At 42.0% G+C, this 20,155-nt stretch overlaps 1 protein-coding gene across 4 annotated transcripts in view; it reads right to left on the bottom strand.

Annotated features, from left to right (window-relative positions):
- Positions 1 to 20,155, bottom strand: part of CMSS1 (cms1 ribosomal small subunit homolog) — a 353,891-nt gene that overhangs the window by 111,649 nt on the left and 222,087 nt on the right. The window contains exon 1 of one of the 4 annotated variants that reach the window (XM_058555681.1): positions 12,174 to 12,265. The exons of the other annotated variants lie outside the window; for them this stretch is intronic. The gene's annotated coding sequence lies outside the window, so the exon portion shown is untranslated. Of the gene's footprint in view, positions 1 to 12,173; positions 12,266 to 20,155 lie in introns of those variants that run through there. 4 annotated transcript variants of the gene reach the window in all.

Below are 20,155 nucleotides of genomic sequence, written 5' to 3'. Positions count from 1 at the left end.
ACACCCTTCTGAGTAGGGTGATGAAATCTGGCTCTGTCCCGCCAGGGATGTGACTCATCCCTTTGTCCAGAGGATCCATGCTGTATCCCCCACCCACCCAGTAGTCACTTAGCAGCTGCCTCGGTTATCAGATCAAGATATCGCAGTGCTTGTGTTCCAGTCACCCTTGTTTTACTTAATAATGGCCCCAAAGCACAAGAGCAGTGATGCTGGCAATTCAGATATGCCAAAGAGGAGCTGTAAAGTGCTTCCTCTAAGTGAAAAGGTGCAAGTTCTTGACTTAAGGAAAAAACATTTGTATGCTGAGGTTGCTAAGATCTATAGTAACTTTTATTAGAATATATTGTTATAATTATTCTATTTTATTATTAGTTATTCTTGTTAATCTCTTACTATGCCTAATTCAGAAATTAAACTTTATCATAGATCTGTATGTATAAGAACAACATAGTACACCTAGGGTTCTGTAGTGTCCCTGGTTTCAGGCATCCCTTGGAGGGGTCTTGGGATGTGTCCTGCTGAGGATAAGGGGGAACTACTGTACTACCGACTTGGAGAGCCTAGATAATCTTGGAATTCTAGGTGTTCCTTCCTCTCCATAACAGCTTATATTGGTATTAAATAAACCTGTATTTGAATAATGTATCTGCAAAATTCAGATGATCTGACAGCATTTTAGATACAGTGACTTTAGGTCAGACTTTATGTGTAAATCACTCACTATTATCAGTCATGTGTACCAATGGAGGAATGGGACAAATCAGACCCAAGGATTCAACAGACATTCCCAAAGCCTTCTTCTTCCTCACCCATAAAGCCCTCAACAGGGTGCTTAGTTACCAGCGTTCCGAGGTATGAGTGTCCCATTCTTTCTCTACACTGCCCCACAGGAGAAGCCCAAATAACTTGTGAAAATGCCAAGAAAGGGCATGAAGAGAGAGAAAGCGTCAGTATAATTCAGTCTGAATAGGAATCCTCTAATTTAGGTCAACTGTAAGCACTGGAAATTTCCCTCTTTCACAAATGAGATTTGAAAATGTAGGCAGGGCCACTGAGGTGCAAAGCTCTTGGATTTTATGTGACTGGTGCCCAGGGAGGGTGCCTCTTGGTGACCCCATGAGAGACAATCTAATCATAGTCCAGGCTTGCTCTTCTGTACATGAGGCACACTTGAGCAGGAAATCTGTGTGGCATATACATTCAGGTGTCTCTCTGAAGAAGACAAACAGATTTCTCTTGAAACAGACTATCCTGAGAGAAAAGGAACGACTAGCTATAAATACAGTCACACAAAAATCTTTAAACTGTGACCCAGGATTTCAAGAGTTGGTCTGGTCCTGGGTTGTTTAAGAAGCACCGCCTTCCGCATTATCCTTGCTTTAATCACCACTATCCATGACATCACCATCCGAACCACTTATTTAGTCTGTTTTCAAGCTCACCATATGGCAAGTGACTGTCTACATAAACAAAACAATTCAGTTCTATAAGAATTTGCAGTTGAGACCTCTGGAGAGAGAAAAAAGCGTAATCGCCATCTGAAACCTATGGAAATTTCTGAGTGGTTTTACAAATGAGTGACTGACTCTCTTTAAAAGAGGAAGGGAAAAAAAAAACCATAAAGAGCTGCAGGAGGCATTTCTGAATCTTGGAGACATAGCAAAGTGAAATCATAATACCCCTAATCAGCTCTTAGCTATCAGAAACCCCAGTCTGAATTTAGCTACCGATAGGTGGGCAAGGTAAAATAGATATTATCTTCGAGAGTAAAGACTACATCTCTAACTTCTCATGGCCCTTACAGCAGTGGTTCTCAAACTTTAGTATGCAATAGAATCATCTGGAAGACTTGAAAAACATGCTACTGGGCTCCAGCCTTAGAGTTTCTAACTCAGAAGGTCCAGGTGGGGCCCAACAATTTGCATATCTAATAAGTTCTCAGGTGATCCTGCTGGTCCAGGGACCACACTTTGAGCACCACTGTCTTATATATACTGCACATACAGTATATCATGCAAACGGTAGCTGGAAAATAAACATTTATTGATTGGATTGAATTCTTCTTAAAAAATAATGTTTTCTTCCCCACCCCAAATCTGAATATATACTGACATGCTGGTGGACTGATTAGGCATAAGAATGTAGTCATTGGTGGGTCGGCCCCGTGGCTTAGCCGTTAAGTGCATGTGCTCTGCTACTGGCGGCCCGGGTGCGGATCCGGTTCTCCGCTTCTCCGGCCTCATGGCCGCGTCCCACATGCAGCAACTAGAAGGATGTGCAACTATGACGTAGAACTATCTACTGGGGCTTCGGGGAAAAAAAAAAGGAGGAGGATTGGCAATAGATGTTAGCTCAGAGCCAGTCTTCCTCAGCAAAAAGAGGAGGATTAGCATGGACGTTAGCTTAGGGCTGATCTTCCTCACCAAAAAAAAAAAAAAAAGAATGTAGTCATTAGTGAGATCAACTGACCGTCTGATGATGACATGGCAAGGAAAACAAACCAAGAGTGCCATCTACACCTCAGCATCACAAGGGTGACAGACAGCTATGGGGCACTATGGCAGTGGTAAAATTATTAAAATGAGTACCTTCTTAGGTAGGCAGAAGGAGTAACATGAAAAGTGGAAAACTAAGAAGTCTTTAGGACAGTTGTTTTCATGGTTGACAATAGTTTCTAGGATGAGACAGCAGGGGTAGAAGGAGTAGTATAGACAGTGTGATATGGTTTAACAGACCTGGGATGGAATCTAGACTGCCATAATGTCAGCACTATGACTTTTGGCAAAATTATCTAATCTCTCTGACTCTCCATTTCCTCACCTGTGACCTGGTTGATAACACCTACCATGAGAAGTAGAGTGGCCTGGGAACTGTGGTTTAGAACAATGGTTCTCAAACTTCTGGACGTAAGAATTACCTGGATATTCTTGTTAAAACATAAAAAGTTTTTAAGACATGGATTGCTGGGTCACACCCCTAGAGATTCGGAATCAGTAGGTCTGGGGTGAGGCCTGAGAATCTGCATTTCGGATGCTGATGCAGCCAGTTCTCAGACTACACTGTGAGTAGCACAGTATCAGCAATCAGCTTCTAGTTGTCACTAAAAATCACACCAAGCAGATTTCTCAATGTATATCTCAATTACCTCACTTTCCATATTCTATCTGTCATCTGGGCTCAGGGTTTTCAACCCTGTCAGACTCACCCTAAAGCAAGAACTGTGTCTTGTTCCTCTTTATATCACACACAATGCTCAGCACAGTGCTCTGCTATGCACATACACGTTGGTAGATTGATACAGATTGCATACACGGGCAGCAACAGGAATAAGTGTTTGTTTGTTCGGGTTTCTTTTTATTCAAATCTGCCCTCTACCAATCTATTCACTGCGTGTAAATCTAACTGCTGAATTTCTTAAAAAATTAACTGTTTGGCAAAATCAGTCTTATATGGTAGACAGCAACACGGAACTTATTAAAAGCATTCCTACGTATGAGTATGATTTGCCAACATGCCCTCAATGAATCTGAGGCTACAGAAAGTCAGCAAGTGGAAATCACAAGTTCCATTAGGACTGTAAGCATTTTCCAAGCCCTCTGCCAGCCTCCCTTCCTCCACTCCAGGGCCTTCTATCCCCTAGAGAGACAAGGGGTCTTTAACTAAGTTCTCTGCATTTAACATTGGGCTGCATTTGTCAAAACATAAAGAACAAAAACTGGCTTATACCGTAAATTAAGCCAATAAGTTACAGCACACTTAATCCAGCATGGTGCTGGCAAACACATACACCAGTCTCACATCTGATGAGCGGCTTTCATGTTAAAAAAAATAAAAGTGTGGGGGGTGGGGTGGGAGGTGGTTGGAAAAAGAGAGGCAGTGGGGCTGGAGAGCTGGTGACAATTTGTCCTTTAAGATACACAGGAAATGCTGAGAGGTTTTGTCTACTTAGTAAGCTAAACTGCAAAGCAGAAGCTCATATAATATTTACTTTGACATATCCTCTGTCTTCCCAATCCACCATATCCCAAATATATTCTCAGAAGAAAATCCAGGAACTCCAGAAGGAAAGAGAGCCCTTGAAAGTTTATAGCAGATGCAAACTCCTTTTCGAAATCACTATTCTTTCGGGATCTCTGAAACCGGAAGCAATGAAACAAAACAAGGCCTCTTCCACCTGCTTCTCGAAGGTCCAGGAAGCTGAGGTTTGAGAGGAGGACTAGAAGCAACTTCTCCAACTTCAGGCGTTAGCATTCAGGACTGGCAATGGGTATGGTCGACAGTATTGATTTGTGATAGTCTTGGGAAAAAAACACGTGGAGACATTCTAACATTTGATTGGGTTTCATCTCCATCCTTCAAATAACAGGACAAATCAGTTTCTCTCTTTAACTGGAGTTCTCTTTACAGACAGAAGAAATGAGATGCTTTTAAAAATGAAAAGTTTTCCACTGTGCCCTGAAGTCCAGAGTTTTGATGAGGTTTTATGCAGTTGGCGGCTTTTCTTGTGACATTGTAAACCGAAAAACAAACAAAAAAAACCCCCAAAAGCAACCCAAACCCAAAAAACTAGCTAATCAAGTTTTTTTTTTTTAATGAAAAGTCAAGCCCCCATATTAAAATAATCCTTAAAATAACTTATAAAAGACTGTCAAACTCTGGACAAGAAAGTATTCACCTCTGCACATTAGTTGCTAATTTTTCAGGGGGGTATAAGCTCAAGAGTCTTTAAATTTGGTTTATGAAGTTCCTTCAAAAAAAAAATATATATATACATATAAATTCTCCCAGAGAAAATTAAGGCCATCATTCTTTGAATTACAGTAATAAGCTATTCAGATAATACAACAAAAATAAGATGATTAATAACTACACTGATAGTAATAACAGCTCTTCAGATATACAGTAATAAGCCATTCAGATCTTTCATGGTTGGCTCACATCATTATTAAGGATGGAGCCAATTTTTAAATTCTCTGTAAATTGTTTTTTTTTCTTAAAGTGAGAAGATAGGGAAAAAGGAGAACAAATACCAGGGGTTATTTGAGAACAAGCAGAACAGAGGTAGAGTCTTGGGGTAAAAAGGTTTTAGATAGTCAACAAGTAGCAGGTGAGGGCATTGGTACCTCAGAGGGTGGCAAGTGATACGATGACAAAGAAACAGTTAATCTAGCTTGAAGTTCTTTTGACTTTAGCAGCCACGACCTCCAAATTCCATCTTGAGGATGCCTGAGAACACCTAGAATCTTAGTCTCATGAATCAAAGGAAATATCTATTTCTATGCTCCTCTCCTGTCTACTGGCTCAGAGAGATTAAGCAAGCTGCTCAAGATTATAGGACTAGAACCAGGTTTCATGATGTGAGTTTGTCCAAGCAACTGCGAGCTGGGAGACCAGTTATGACAGTAATCCAGTCTGGAGGGGATGAGGCCTGGATCAGAGTGGTGGCCAGGTGAATGCTGAGGAACCAGGACAAAGCTACTTCAACACGACATCTCAGCCTAGAAAAAGACTGTATTTCCTCAAGCCTAAGATACATGGCTTTTAAACTTCTTTTATAGTTTTGAGATTTTTAAGACTAGGAAGCAGAATTAATGTCGAGAGAGAGGCAGAAGAGGTGATGGAGCTGCCATTGCCCATGCAGGTACCAACACACAAATCTCTGGGAAGAGTATTTTGGAGCTTGGAGAGGCTGGTTGACTGACTGCGTGAGAGGCTGGCTGCAATGTAGGCAGTGGCACAGAAGACAAATGGAGAGTCCTGGATGCTAAGACTGAAAAGCTATTAAATCTTCTGTGTTAAAAGAAGACAGGATCACCGCAAACAGTAGACTTTTCCAGATCTCTAGGTACTACTGGGGAGGCAATGTAGAGTGGTGGTTTAGAGTGAAGGCTCTCGATCTGGGAAGAGGAAAAAGTTCTGGAGATGGATAGTGGTGTTGCTTGTACAACAGTGTGAATGTATTTAATGCCACTGAATTGTACAGTCAAAAATGGTTAAAATGATAGATTTTGTTATATATATTTTACAATAAAAAAAGTGAAGGCTCGGAGCCAGTCCTCTTGAGTTCAAACATTGCCTCTGATACTTCCTAATTGTGAGCCCTTGGGTTGATGTAATAACCTCCCTGTGCTGCAGTTTCCTCCCCTCAAAAAAGGGGGGATAACGAACATACCTCACAGAGCTGGTGAGGATGAAATGAATTAGTATGTGGGAAGCATTTAGAACAGTGCTCGGCATGTGATAAACGCTCAAGAAGTGCGAGCTGTTGTTATTGGTGTTGTAATTATTATTATTGCCTTCATTATGAGGTAAAACAATATTTTTTTTAAAAGTTCTGGCTTCTTTCTCTTCTCATTTTCTGGTAGAGTACTAATAAATAAAATGGTGAAAATGTGGGTAGAAAGAGGAAGAATAAGTAAAACAAGAGCCCCAGAAAATCAACAACTTGCATGATCAAGTCTGGAATAACCAAGAATTGCCTATAGCAGCCAAACATTTAAATTCCAATCTCTAAGCAAAATTGTGTGGGGCCCTGAACCACCTGTGAAGATTTTCAGAGGTCCACATGCTTGGTCCCACCTCAGACTAATGCACTCAGACTGGCCAGAGGTGGGGCCCAGGTAACCGTCCACCAACTCAAAAACACCCTCTGAGTACTTAGGGATGACTCATTTTTGGTACTTCAGGTTTATCTGGAAGATTGCTATATATTCTAACACCTAAAAATTTGCACCTTTTTTCTTTTTATAACAGTCTCTTTCTGCTTTGATTGGGAAAAAAAGGTCACTTTCTCTGTGCACACCTATTAGTCACTTAAGTAAGAAAAGTTTGCTGATACATGTTAGGGCAAAGTGTGTGGTTTCTGACTGTGGTCACTGCTACTCTATTCCTGATCCACTCGTGGACCTAGTGAGAATGTAGTTCTGCATTCCCATCCCCACTTCAGAGCCACATAGGCCTCGCTCATTAGATGGATCTGTTCGGCTCAAAGAGATGCCCTCTTTCTTTTTAAATAGTGACTTTTACTCAGTGAGAGGTGGTGGCTAGGGGGGTTGTTTTCTTTTTTCTTGGCGGTGGCGCCATTCTAATTTCATCTGATTTCTTTCCTGCTCGGTTTCGGGCACTGGCAGACATAACGGCACACTGGCCTTGCTAGAGGGAGGCTTCTTAGAACTGCGTTGAGTGGACTGTTTTGGGATGTGGTGTAGAGGGAGGAAGAGGAGAGGAAACAGGAAATCTCCTGATGGTTCCTCCTGGTGTGCTGCTTTACCCCTTGACTACCAACAGCTTTTCTCCTCCAAATAGCAGATCAAGTGAGCACTGGTGGTTCAGTGATAGAATTCTCGCCTGCCAAACAGCAGATCAACAAACCCTCAGTGGCTCCCAATGACACAGAAGGTAAAGCCCAACCTCCTCAACCTGGCATGGCAGGCCATGCACCACACGGCCTCAGCGGCTCTCTTGAATTCCTAACACGCCCTTGAGTTCCCTCACAGCCCCTCAATGTGCCTGGCACAGCTGAGGCCACAGCACCTGGTGCCCATCCTCCTCCCATCTCCCAGTCCTCCTTCTTCTTCTTTTGCTAACTCCTCTAGCAAGAACTGTCTGTGTCACTCATTAGGGCTCTTAGTCATATGGTCCACATTTTAAATTAACGATTTCATACATGTGTGATTTACCTCACTAACCAGACCAGAACTCCCCAAATTGGAGGCCCATGGGTTGAATTCAGCCCACAGACATGTTTTGTTTGGCCCACACAATGTTTTTGAAGAATTTGAATTAGTTGCCAGCATTTTAAAAAAATCAGGAGATGGCATATAAAAATCTGGATTTCTGACTTCTCTTGACAAACTGGAAGCTCTGACAACGCTGGGCCAGCATTCCAGGATGGTTCCAATCAGCTGGAGCTGCATAATGATGATCCCTTCAGAAGTGATGTGTTCTTTCCATGTGGGCAGAGTCCCAATCACTTTTCTGTTCTGTGCCCGGCCCCTTCCCACTCCCTCACAGACCTTCCTGTCTCCTGCAGCCCTTTAACCTTGCAACCTCTGAACTACACCCTAGGTCCTTGAAGGACATGGCCTTTGTCTTCATCTCCTCACCTCCTCAGTGCCTAGCACACTGCTCCCTACGTAACAAGTGCTGAAAAAATACCTGTGAATGAAAGAAAGAGAGGCCAGAAGCGAAGCAGCAGATGAAAGTGGTGGATCAGAAAGATGAGGATCAGAGGAGGCCAAGGGCAAGGACACAGGAAGGAAGCGTTTTTCAGGGCCTCAAAAAGGATGTGAAGTGGAAGACCGTGTTCTTTTATGGCTTCACATGGCAGTGATTTATAAAGCTCTTTTAAAAAATTAAAAGAGATATTCCATTTTTAAAATGATAACTTCTAGGGGCCGGCCCCCTGGCTTAGCGGTTAAGCGTGCGTGCTCAGCTACCAGCGGCCCGGGTTCGGATCCCGGGCGCGCACCGACGCACCACTTCTCCGGCCATGCTGAGGTCGCATCCCACATACAGCAACTAGAAGGATGTGCAACTATGACATACAACTATCTACTGGGGCTTTGGGGAGAAAAAGGGAAAAAAAAAAAAAAAAAGGAGGAAGATTGACAATAGATGTTGGCTTAGGGCCGCTCTTCCTCAGCAAAAAGAGGAGGATTGGCTTGGATGTTAGCTCAGGGCTGATCTTCCTCACAAAAAAAAAAAAGATAACTTCCCAGAAGCTGTACAAGAGAAACAACTTGGAGTATCGAACAAGGCTCTTCAACTCTGAGTGTACTTCACTGTGTTGTCAATGCTGAAGTGAGTCCATCTATCCTTTTTTAAAGGAAAACCGTGAAGCTTTAAGCCTTACTTTTTTGTTTGTTTGTTTTTTGCTGAGGAAGATTGTCCCTGACCTAATATCTGTGCCCATCTTCCTCTATTTTGTATGTGGGACACCTCCACAGCATGGCTTGATGAGCAGTGTGTAGGTCTGTGCCCGGGATCTGAACCCATGAACCCCGGGCCGCAGAAGTGGAGCATGAACTTAACTCCTACACCACTGGGCAGTAAGCCTTAGTTTGAACTGTTGACTAGGTAAAAGAGAAGTTACCCTAAAGGCTGCCTTTGTTTCAAGTCTAGCTACAAAATCTCAAAAGAAATACACTGTAAGAGATGCATGTTACCAAGGACCTTTTTCTGAATGTGCACCAAATGCCTTCTGCAGGCCATCCAAGCTGCCCCTTTCCACTCAAATGAGAGTGAAGTTCAGAAGGTCAGGAAGAACAAGGTTCCAGAATACTAAACAAATCATTCAATGACTACACTTTAAGTTAAACTCACACATGAAACTCTGGCTCCAGAGGAGAAGTCAGGGCTTAAACTCAATGTTCTCACATTGGGGGTTTACAGCTCTCCCTTCTACTGAAAAGCCTCTGCAATCTTACTGCTGAGCGGAATAGTCAGGAAAAACTGGTCTGACTGATCTGTCGATGCCTCTGGGCTTGAGGGTATAAAATGAATTGAGTTGGTGGTGAGGTGCTGGGGATTCAGAGAAGAAAGTGGAGAGACTCTTCAACCTATCCAGTATGGGAGTTTGTATTTGAACTAGAAGTTTAGGGAACTAAAGTGAGCAAAGCTTTAGATTTGGAATGTGAGTAACTCAAGCTGCTGAGATGGAGAGGAGGTCACTAACGGGAAACTTGTAGAAGCATCCAAGAACAGACATCTGCCTCACTTGACTGTTTGTCAAGTTTTCTCTATCTGCCTGCAGAGGTGACCTCATTTTTCATTTCAAGAAATTAGAACTTAAAACCCATACCCGCTTATAAGCATCTGATTGTGCAAAGTTTCATTCCATAGGTAGGGGCTTATCACAGTTTCTAAAGTCCCAAACTGTCATTGTCCTGTGCAGTAGAGTGTAGTGGCTAATAGCATGGGCTCTGGGGTCAGACAAGACTTAGACTGGAGTCCTGGCTCTGCCAGTCAAGGGATTTGGGGCCCTAGGAAAGTCAGATAACTTCTTCCAGCCACAGTTTTCTCACCTGCAAAAGGAGAACAGAAATAGTACATACTGCATGGGATTACTCTGAGGTGTGAGTGAGAGAATGCATGCAGACTACTTAGCACAGCACCTTACAGAGAGTCTGCCTCCAATAACAAGCTAATTTCATCAGAGTCTCTCACAACGTAGAAAGATTTAGATGGTCAGCTGGGTGAAAGGTCATCAGGATCTTCAAGGAATACATAAATTGGCGTGGCATTGTGCTCACAGTTGGTAATTCCAAACAACGTAGAGGTCAGTAACTCCTGTCAGAAGAATATGGGCTCTGAGTGATTTTTCCAGTAGGAAAGACAGGTTAGCTGAGCCAGCCATGTTCACACCTCTGCCCTCTGAGGTCAAATGCATGCATTTCTGAACCAACTGGGCAAGCAGGGGCTGCTCCGCATGAAGCCAACTGTCCCTTATAGGGCCTGATCCCACAGCTTTGGATTTTAACCAACTGAGCTAACTGGTAACAGATAACCAAAGGCAAGTTCCCTGCTTGCAAGAGGCCAGCAGACTTTTACAGGGACACATCACAAAAACTTTAACAAGATGCAGAACACAAAATGCATTTTAGTAATACCCAAGAACATGTCATGTTTCAGAGTTTGGAAAAACCGCAGCTACTCTGTCCACTCCAATTTATAAGCAGATTCTACAGCCTGAGAGGTTTGGGCTTTTATTGGCCTTTTTCCCTGATGATGTAATGAGTATCTGAAACTGACATGACTAAGGCTAGACGAGAAGCTCAGAACTAGAGATCACGTCATCTTTCCTTAAAGTAACATCTCACTGCATTTTTAGTTTCCTGTAGAAAGATTAGACACTTGAAGAACATAAGGTCACAGAATATTAGCACCAGAAGAGTCTTCAGAGTACATCTAGTCTACCAGAGGAGCAAAGAAACCACATGTTATGCAATGATTATACAGCTAAATGGTGGCTCTGTCAGCACCAGAGCTTCCCTGACTCCAGGTCCAGAGCTTTCCATATAATCTGCCACCCTGAGCCATCCAATGATCAGCTCCTCTCACAGAGCTACCCCAAAGTTGTGAGACAAACCTCTTGCTCATTTTTTTTTTTTTTTGTGAGGAAGATCAGCCTTGAGCTAACATCTGCCAATCCTCCTCTTTTTGCTGAGGAAGACTGGCCCTGGGCTAACATCCATGCCCATCTTCCTCCACTTTACATGGGACGCCGCCACAGCATGGCTTGACAAGCGGTGCGTCAGTGCATGCCCGGGATCCGAACCCGCGAACCCCAGGCCACCACAGCAGAGTGCGCGCACTTACCCGCTTGCGCCACCGGGCCAGCCCCTCTTGCTCATTTTTTTAATGGTCTGGAGCTCCACCTGGTTGTATGGATGTCCAAAGCAACAAGACATTTGTTTACAGCTGCCTATAAACTCACTATCAGCTGTGTTAACTATATTATGACATGCTTGTTAATCACTAGCACATAAGCCAGCCAGTGCTAGAAGCACTTCTCACCTAGATGCTAAAATGTTAAAATGGTATCTCTATTGAGCTCAACTAGTATATATTATGAACTTTCCTTATCTTTGTATCACCAGCTAGTAAGCATTCAGTAACTGCAATTTATTCAATATTGAGTTACTTTCGTTTAAAATATATATTTCTAGGTTATTAAATAAAAGTTTCTAAAAAGCCTCTTATAAAATTTTAAAAAGTATTATGTGAGGTCTAGAAAATTTAACAATATTTATGGAATGATGAATCAAAGATTTGTCAATTCATAGCTGGAAATGTGAGGAAATCCCAGAGCTGAAAGTCAGACTTGGTTCCCAGCCAGGGTCTTGCCACACTCTTCAGTAATAATTCTCCATACTCTAACATTTTTCTATTGTAAAATGCACCTAACTAGCTTTCCTCTCTATTCCCTGTCTTTCCTCCCTTCAAGCCCCAGCTTACGGTTTTGGTTCACCCATAGTTGGCACTCATGACCTACCATTCACCTTGGTACCTACATGCTACCTTGGGCAAGTATGAATCTTCTTATATCTGTTTTGTATATCCACAACCACATCAGTCAGGATCTCCTTCCTTGAATGCTGTCTTAGTTCAGGTTGCTATAACAGAATACCATAGACTGAGTGGCTTATAGACAACAGAAATTTATTTCTCACAGTTCTGGAGGCTAGAAGTCTGACATCAGGATATCAGCATGGTCAAGTCCTAGCGAGGGCCCTCTTCCGGACTGCAGACTGCTGACTCTTCCTATCCTCACATGGTGGAGAGCAGAGAGAGGAAGTAATCTCTCTCACATTCTTACAAGTGCACTAATCTCATTCATGAGGACTCTGCCCTCATGACCTCATCTAATCCTAATTACCTCCCAAAGGCCCCACCTCCTAATACCATCACATTTTTGGGAGGAGGGACGGTTTCAACATATGAATTTGGGGTGGGGGGATATGATTCAGTCTATAACAAATACCTAAGACTAAGGCAGGGCTCTGCATACATGGGCTGTCCATGATACAATCTATTCTATCAGGAAAATGAAGGGACTACAGATAATCTTTGGACTCCTTGGGGGTAGTCATGAAAAACCTAATATTCATCATTTTGAGGAAGAGTAAAATAATTTAAAAGAAAACAAGCAAGAATGTGTACAATACTGAGAACCTCCTGAAATGTTAAGGCTAGAATCCTCTTGAGTTACATAACTCTTTTTTCTAAATGTTTGGGATAATCACAAAAAATTCTCTCAAGAGTGAGGACTAAAGAACTGGGAAAGGAAGAGATTAAAATGTAAATGTGAAAATAAACATATCAAAATGTTAGCAGTGATTATCTCTAGGTGGTACAGTTAACGGGTAATTTTTATTTTTATCTTTGCATTTTTGTGTATTTTCCACATTCTCTACAATAACCATATTACTCTTATAATCCGAAAAAAACTCCAAGAAGCTTTAAAATAAAGGTAAAGATAAGGTCTTTAGGATTTACAAATATTTGAGGAAATACAAATTGGGGTGTTTCTAGCACCAACTAGTGACTGCCATAACATGATAATGTGTCCTGGGAATTCCTGAGAAAAGCATGTGGCCACATGAATCATATAGTGAATGTGATTTTCCACGGGCTGAATGGATCGAGTGTGCCAGTGGTGTTGGGGATAATGAAGAACTAAGAGGGTGTTTTAGTGATATTGATGATTCTGAGGAAAGCTAGAGAGGTGTTGTTCAGGATCCTGAGGTCAATGCTTGAGGTGATGGCCTTCTACTGAAACACTATGAGTACAAGAAGAAACTGATGAGAACAGGACAGAGAGAACTGGGAGACCCTAAACTCAGGATAGGGGCTGCCCAGAGATGTTCTATGGGGCAAGACCGAAGTGTCTACAGGGAAGACACTGATAAGAGTCTGAGACAGGAGATTTACAGAAAGACAGTTCTAATTTGAAGTTCAAATACTGTGGGCCAAGGGTTAGAGGATGGAGCATGGAAGCAGAAAGGATGAGTAAGAAGAGCAAACAGAGGATCCACAGGCTAGGAGAGGGCATTCAAAAGTTTCTGGAAGGGACTGTGCTGTGATTAATGAAATCCAAGCTTAAGAGAGAAACATGAGACTGAATTTGAAATTACCTTCGAGTTCTGAAAATTTCACTTCTTGCATTTAAACTCAGTTGTATCACCAGAGATGGTGAGAAAAAGGGTGGGTACTCTATGGAATCCAGAGGCACTGGGATTGAAGGTGTGCATCTTACCCCTGAGCTTGGGGGTACTGGCGGAAATCTGCCAAAAGACTGCAAAACAGATGGAAGGGAAACCCATGATCTGACTTCCTTTGCCCCAGTGCGTTCAATACAGTTTCTTTGAACCACATTAGAAAAAATTAAGGTTGAATTCCTAAGTCTTGGCCCAGGGGTAGACAGCTCAAATGCCAACAAGAGCCAGACAGGTAACAAAAACATTGAAGTGGTCTAGTCCAGAGCAGCCCACAGTGCAGGTGAGAACCCAGGCTCTGTCTGAAGGGACGGCTGTGGAAATGTGGGCCCAGGGTTGCAAAATCTTCTGAGCTCTCAAGAAAAGCCAGATATCTGGAGTTCTTTGTGAAATCTGCTATTGTTAGTAACTAATTCAATTTCTCTAAAAAACCATCATCAGATCAAAGAAAACTTATCTGGGGAGGAATGCGGGGCTGGGCTAGACTGTGATCTTTTCCCTGGACCCCTCCTCAGAACAACCGCAACTTGGGTTAAGGAAGGGATTTAAAAACTACATGCTGTCTTGAAAGCTAGAAAACATTTGACCTTTGGCCAGACTTTAGAATACTAGGGAAGCTCGAGGTTGAAAGAATCTGGATGATGTAGCTCTTCACAGCTAATGCCTTGGGGAGAATATTACACAACTTTAAGTAAGCCTAATGTCCAGATGTACAAAGAACAAAGTATAGAATTTGGGAAGAAGTTAAGTGTGGGCCAGAGTCCATGCTTGAAAACGCTTGCGTGCGATTTACTTTGATTCTAGTAGGAAGTTGCATATGGACACCGGAGAACAAAACCTGGCCCCAAGGGGCAATTTTATAAAATGATACAGACTCAGGGCCAGCCCGGCGGCGTAGTGGTTAAGTTTGCATGCTTCGCTTTGGTGGCCTGGGGTTCGCAGGTTCGGATCCTGGGAGTGGACCTATGCACCACTTATCAAGCCATACTGTGGCAGGCATCCCACATATGAGGTGGAAGAAGTGGGCACAGTTGTTAGCCCAGGGCCAATCTTCCTCAACAAAAAGAGGAGGATTGGCAACAGATATTAGCTCAGGGCTAATTTTCCTCACACACACACACACACACAAAAAGATACAGGCTCAGCATGTGATATGGCAGTGACCAGAGAATTGATTAGTTAGGGTTTCTGTAGCTTTGGATAGATTTGCAGGTAAAAGAGAGATTATAGTGAAAACAAATATCTACATCCCAAGTGGACGGAAAGCTCAAGGATGCTTTGTTTGAGACTAGAAAAATAATAGTGCTCAAGTGTAGACCCCTAAATGCTCAGGGAAGTGAGAGAATTTAACAAGACTCTTACTACCTGTACAGGTTGAATAGCATGTCGCCCCTTCTCCCCCAATTCTTGTTCACCAGGAACCTGTGAATGTGACTTTATTTGGGAATAGTCTTTGCAGATGTAAACAAGTTAAGATGAGGTCATATTGGATGAGGGTGGGCCCTACATAACTGGTGTCCTTGTAAGAAGAAGGAATCTGGACACTGACACACACTGAAGGAAGACAACTATGTAAAGACAGAGGCAGATTTTGGAATTACCAACCCCCTCCCCCCCCCAAGGAATGCCAAGGACTACTGGCAACCACCAGACACTACCAGAGGCAAGGAAGGATTCTTCCCTAGAGCTTTTGGAGGAAGCAAAGCCCTCCTGGCACCTTGATTTCAGCATTCTGGCCTCCAGAACTGTGAGAAAATAAATTTCTGTTGTTATAAACCACCCAGTTTGTGGTAATTTGTTATGGCAGCCCTAGGAAACTATGTCTTTTCAAGCCACTCCTGGGATAGAAGTCTTGCTATGGTGAATTATACAATGACTTAACAATTATGCCCTAAATTGGAGCAATATGTAGGGTATAAGAGATAAAGGCACAGGAAGCATACAGTCAACAGAGCATGAAAGCCCTCGTTTCTGGAGAGAATGGAAATGAGGAATAATGATTGGTAACCAAATGGAGAGCAGCAGCTCCAGTGGTGTTACTCACAACATTTATCCCTGAGCTGAACTAATTTAATTTCACTTAGGGGAAATTACACATTGCAGATTTAAAAAGTTCCAGTAATCCTATCCTTGCCCAGCTTAGTTTCCTTTTTGTGAAAACATCAAGAAAACAACTACAAGGCATTTTAGGTTCTTTATCTATCTAAAGAACAAGATTAAATATTAATTTATTTATAACTTTGTCCCATTCCATACACAGAAAGTTTTCTTTACACAATATATACTCAAATAACACGTTTACAGGATTGTTGGAGGAGAGTGCCTTCCATTTCTACTTTGTAAAAATTAAAATATAATTATTTTTGAATTTGGTTATAGAAAGAATGTTACTACTTTCTCCTTGGTTTTATATCTTCATGGGGGTCTCAGATCCCCTTTCCCATAGCATCCTGAAATTTCTAATCTAAGCCCAGGGAAAGAGTAGAGGGGCTTCATCAGTCTCACTTAGAGGTTCAATTGATAAGCCACAATAATACCACAAATGATGCCAGTAGGTCCATCCTCCAACTAGGTGCACTCAGTACTAGTAGGATACAAACACACATCCACACATCACTACCAACCACCATTACTACCACCACCACCATCACCCAGACCTTGGACCAAAGGCTTCCCCTGCAATTTTCGTGCACATAAATGAATATCTTTTAAATGTGCCGTTCATTAAGAAGGGTATTGCTCTGCATCAACCTGGTTGATTTCTGGGCTGTGGATGCTTGCTAATGTAAAACTCCAATGGTGTACCTTACTACAGCACATGTGTGTCGTACTTAACTACATGTCAAGGAAAGCTTGAACACATCTGCTCATTACAAGTGTGTATCACAGGGTCCTGGTCAGCTCTGTGGGAGCTGAATTCTCAGACCACGAGTTTTGCCCATTGGTAGACTAAATAATGTGACAAATATATGTGTCATGATAATATTACAGAACATTTAACAGTGTATTGGTAAGCTGTGTGCACTTCCTGTGTGATATATTTTATATCTGTTACAGATTAATAATGCTAACTTATGTGCAATACACAAAATATTTAACAATATATTTCACAATATGAACATGTGATTTAACATAAATATATAATTATGATATATCAAATATATTAAATTATACTTTTTTTTTTTTTTTGTAAGATTAGTAGCCCTGAGCTAACATCCGTGCTGATCTTCCTCCACTTTATGTGGGACGCCGCCACAGCATGGCCTGACAAGCGGTGCGTCAGTGCTCGCCTGGGATCTGAACCCGGGCCGCCAGCTGCGCAGTGTGCACACTTAACTACTATGACACGGGGCCGGCCCCTAAATTATACATTTTATAATATACAAAATATATATGTTTTTAGGAATGTGAGCAGTTAGTTTTTATTAGTTCTTCAACTTTGAAATAAAATTATTTACTACTCTTTTTTAAGATTCTGGATGAGTCTAATTGCATAGCCTCTACTGAGGTGTGAAAATGAGTTTTAAAAAAAATGCAAAAGAATGTGGGAAAAAATACAATGCTGGGGCTGACAGAGAACACTTCTCATGCATTCAAATTTCTGATTTATGTAAAGGTTTCATTGGTCTCAACAACTGTCTTGATAATAGGAATGTGAGAATTTACAAATAAATTTACATTAATAAAATATCACTTACATGTGTTTTCTATATTGAGAGTGGGCATAAGATTGTTAGCAAGAAGGGATCTTGCTGCCTAAAACATTTAAAAACAAAGAGTTTGGTACAGGGCATTCCAGAGCTGCCTTTGGACCAAATTCTGATTCTGAAGACTTTCATCCACAAGGAGCCACTTCCAAGCTCCAAGGAGTACGTCTCACAGAAGCATCTTCCAGGGTCACGGTAGTACTTAAACAAGACTTGGGGGGCATTTACAGAGACTTCTTTAAAAAAAGAAAATCATGAAAACGTGTCTGATCTAATTTGGATTTGTCCATAAACAGATAAACATTTCATTTTAGCCTTGAAACATGGTTAAAATCAATTTTAAGAGATTTTATGTTTTCACACAGAGCATTTTACACAAATCTAATAAAGATATGCCTTTCTCTGATATTGCCCAAGCTCTTTGTCAATATAAGTTCCTGATACATTACAAGGTACTCAAGAAATGTTGGTAAATGAATGAGCAAATAAAAAACCATTTGCCCTTGAACACTGCCCTATGACGCCCTTAATAAATTTATTCCACAGGAAGAGTCTAGGTGATTAAAATAGCATGTTCCTTTTCACTTAGGCCACTAGGAAACTTAGAGATAAATTTGTGACTTACCTCTAACAACCATAAAAGACCAGATAGTATTTATTTCTGTTTCCCACTCTTATCTCTGGTTTACACTCCAATTACCCCGATTCTGTTGACTAATTATTTTATTCTTCTGTATTGCATGTTCTTTGGCAGAGAGGTATAAATAGATTAATAAATAAGAAGAAGAATTCCTTTTAAAAACATGACACTCTACTCCTTATAATCTCCCCTACAACACAGTGATTTTTTAAAAAGCTCTCCTCAATTAAGCTTTCTATCTTTGGTAAGTTCTGGAAAACCCTAGGGTTTCACAGGAAAGTTAGAAAAGCAATGGCCTAACCCCTGAGCTTTGCTAGGTCTGCTTGTCCCTCACAGAGGTGACATTCCTCTGAGTTAGTGCTGTATGAATCAAGAATTGGTCTGTTTGCTACCACAGCTTATACTTGCCACTTTTCTATAATGTAGAGAAGCCACATGATCCCAAAGGCTTGACTTCAAATACTAAGGTGAGAAGGTACAAGAAACAAAAGAGGAAAGAGAACCATCTGTTAGTGTCAGAGGCAAATTTCTACCGTTCTTTCCAGTAGAATTTAGACATCAACTTTGTTTTTGGCCTCACAATTTATGCCTGAAATTTTTTTCTGCTATGCTCTTTTATTTCCTTTAAGACATAATTCATTTAGGTTTGAAAACAGACTATTGTGTATGTGGTAACTTTCATTCCATGACACAAACAAAAGTGCTTTTCAACAATTGTCCAAGTCCATATTTAAGCAGTTAGTTTAGACCATCAAGACAAGCTTTATACAATTCTGCATAACAGATTTTCTTTAAAAGAGTAAAATACAATTTAAGAAGCCAAAAGCAAATTTAACTAGAAGAAAAACCTAGGGCTAGACAGAAAATTCTGGAATTCCAGACTTTGGCTGTGTACAGGAGCTGAGAAACATAAAACCCACCTGGACTTGACTGCTTGCGTCAGCTCAGGTGTCAACAGAATGGAAAGGATTCCTGACTCCGGTTTTGTTTTCCCTCTTTAAATGGCAGTCCCAAAACAGCAGGGTCAGAATCATCTGGTACCTCCACTGCCATGAAGTTTCTCCCCTCACACCCCACAGTGGGATGTGTCATAATAACTTTGCACCCACAGATATGGCTTCAGGGTGGCCCCTAAAATGGAGTGAGCTCTCTGTGTCGGCAGCCTGCTCTGGTTAGCTGCAGCGGCAGGGAAGAGCTGGCTCCACTCTCCCTTCCTCCTCTTACCCCACCCACCTCAAACATGCTTCAGGCAGCTTGAGTGGTGGCACTTGAGCAGGGCAGTGCCCAAGGCTCTGAGGGTAAGGGAAGGGGAGAAATAAGGGGGCTCTGTGACTACAGCACAACCAAATTCAGGGATGAAAAAATGAGCTAACTTTAACTCTGCTGCTAGTTTTCCTGGCAAAATAGAAACCAAGGAAGAAGGTATATGGTCCATGTAGTAACCCCCCGAGGGCTGTTCACCAGAGCTCAGGATCTTGTCATTTGAGAGGAGGCCAGGGCAAGAATGTAAGAAGACAATGCAAACACAAGTGTACTTAGACTGAGGCAGCCCCGTATGATTGACTGTCTCCCCTTTCACTCTCAAGAGCTCTGGCCCAGTGTTTCTTAGGAGGGCACATTTACACCGTAGGGGGACAAGTCTTCCTTTCATGAGACTGCTCTGCTCACTGCAGGAAACTGAGCAGACCTCCCTCTATCCACTACATGCCAGCAGCATACCTCCACTCTATCATGTGCTGCCCAGACTGCCATTCTGACAACCAAACATGCCCTCCCTCTTCTCAGTTGCCTTCCGGGGAGAGCGGGAAAGCTCTGATGCAGAGCCACTGAATGCTCTTCCAGCTGAGGAATAAGGAAGCTGAAGCCCAGAGAGGCGAAATGAGTTGAATGAGGTCATAGCTAGACAGTGGCTGCGGCATTGTTTCTTGACCTCATATAAAGTGCTCTTTCCAGGACAAAACTCTACTGTCCCATGACAGACACCTGAAGTTGAATCACTGTTTGCAGAGGCACAAACTGCAGGGAAAAAATTTACATGTGGTCACACCAGTGTTTTATTTGTGACCGCTTAATCATATGCAGTCAGTAGC

Source organism: Diceros bicornis, chromosome 15 (assembly GCF_020826845.1).
Source record: "Diceros bicornis minor isolate mBicDic1 chromosome 15, mDicBic1.mat.cur, whole genome shotgun sequence".
NCBI lineage: Eukaryota > Metazoa > Chordata > Mammalia > Perissodactyla > Rhinocerotidae > Diceros > Diceros bicornis.
Note: the sequence above shows the minus strand (reverse complement) of the source record. Positions and strands in the feature narration are given on the sequence as shown.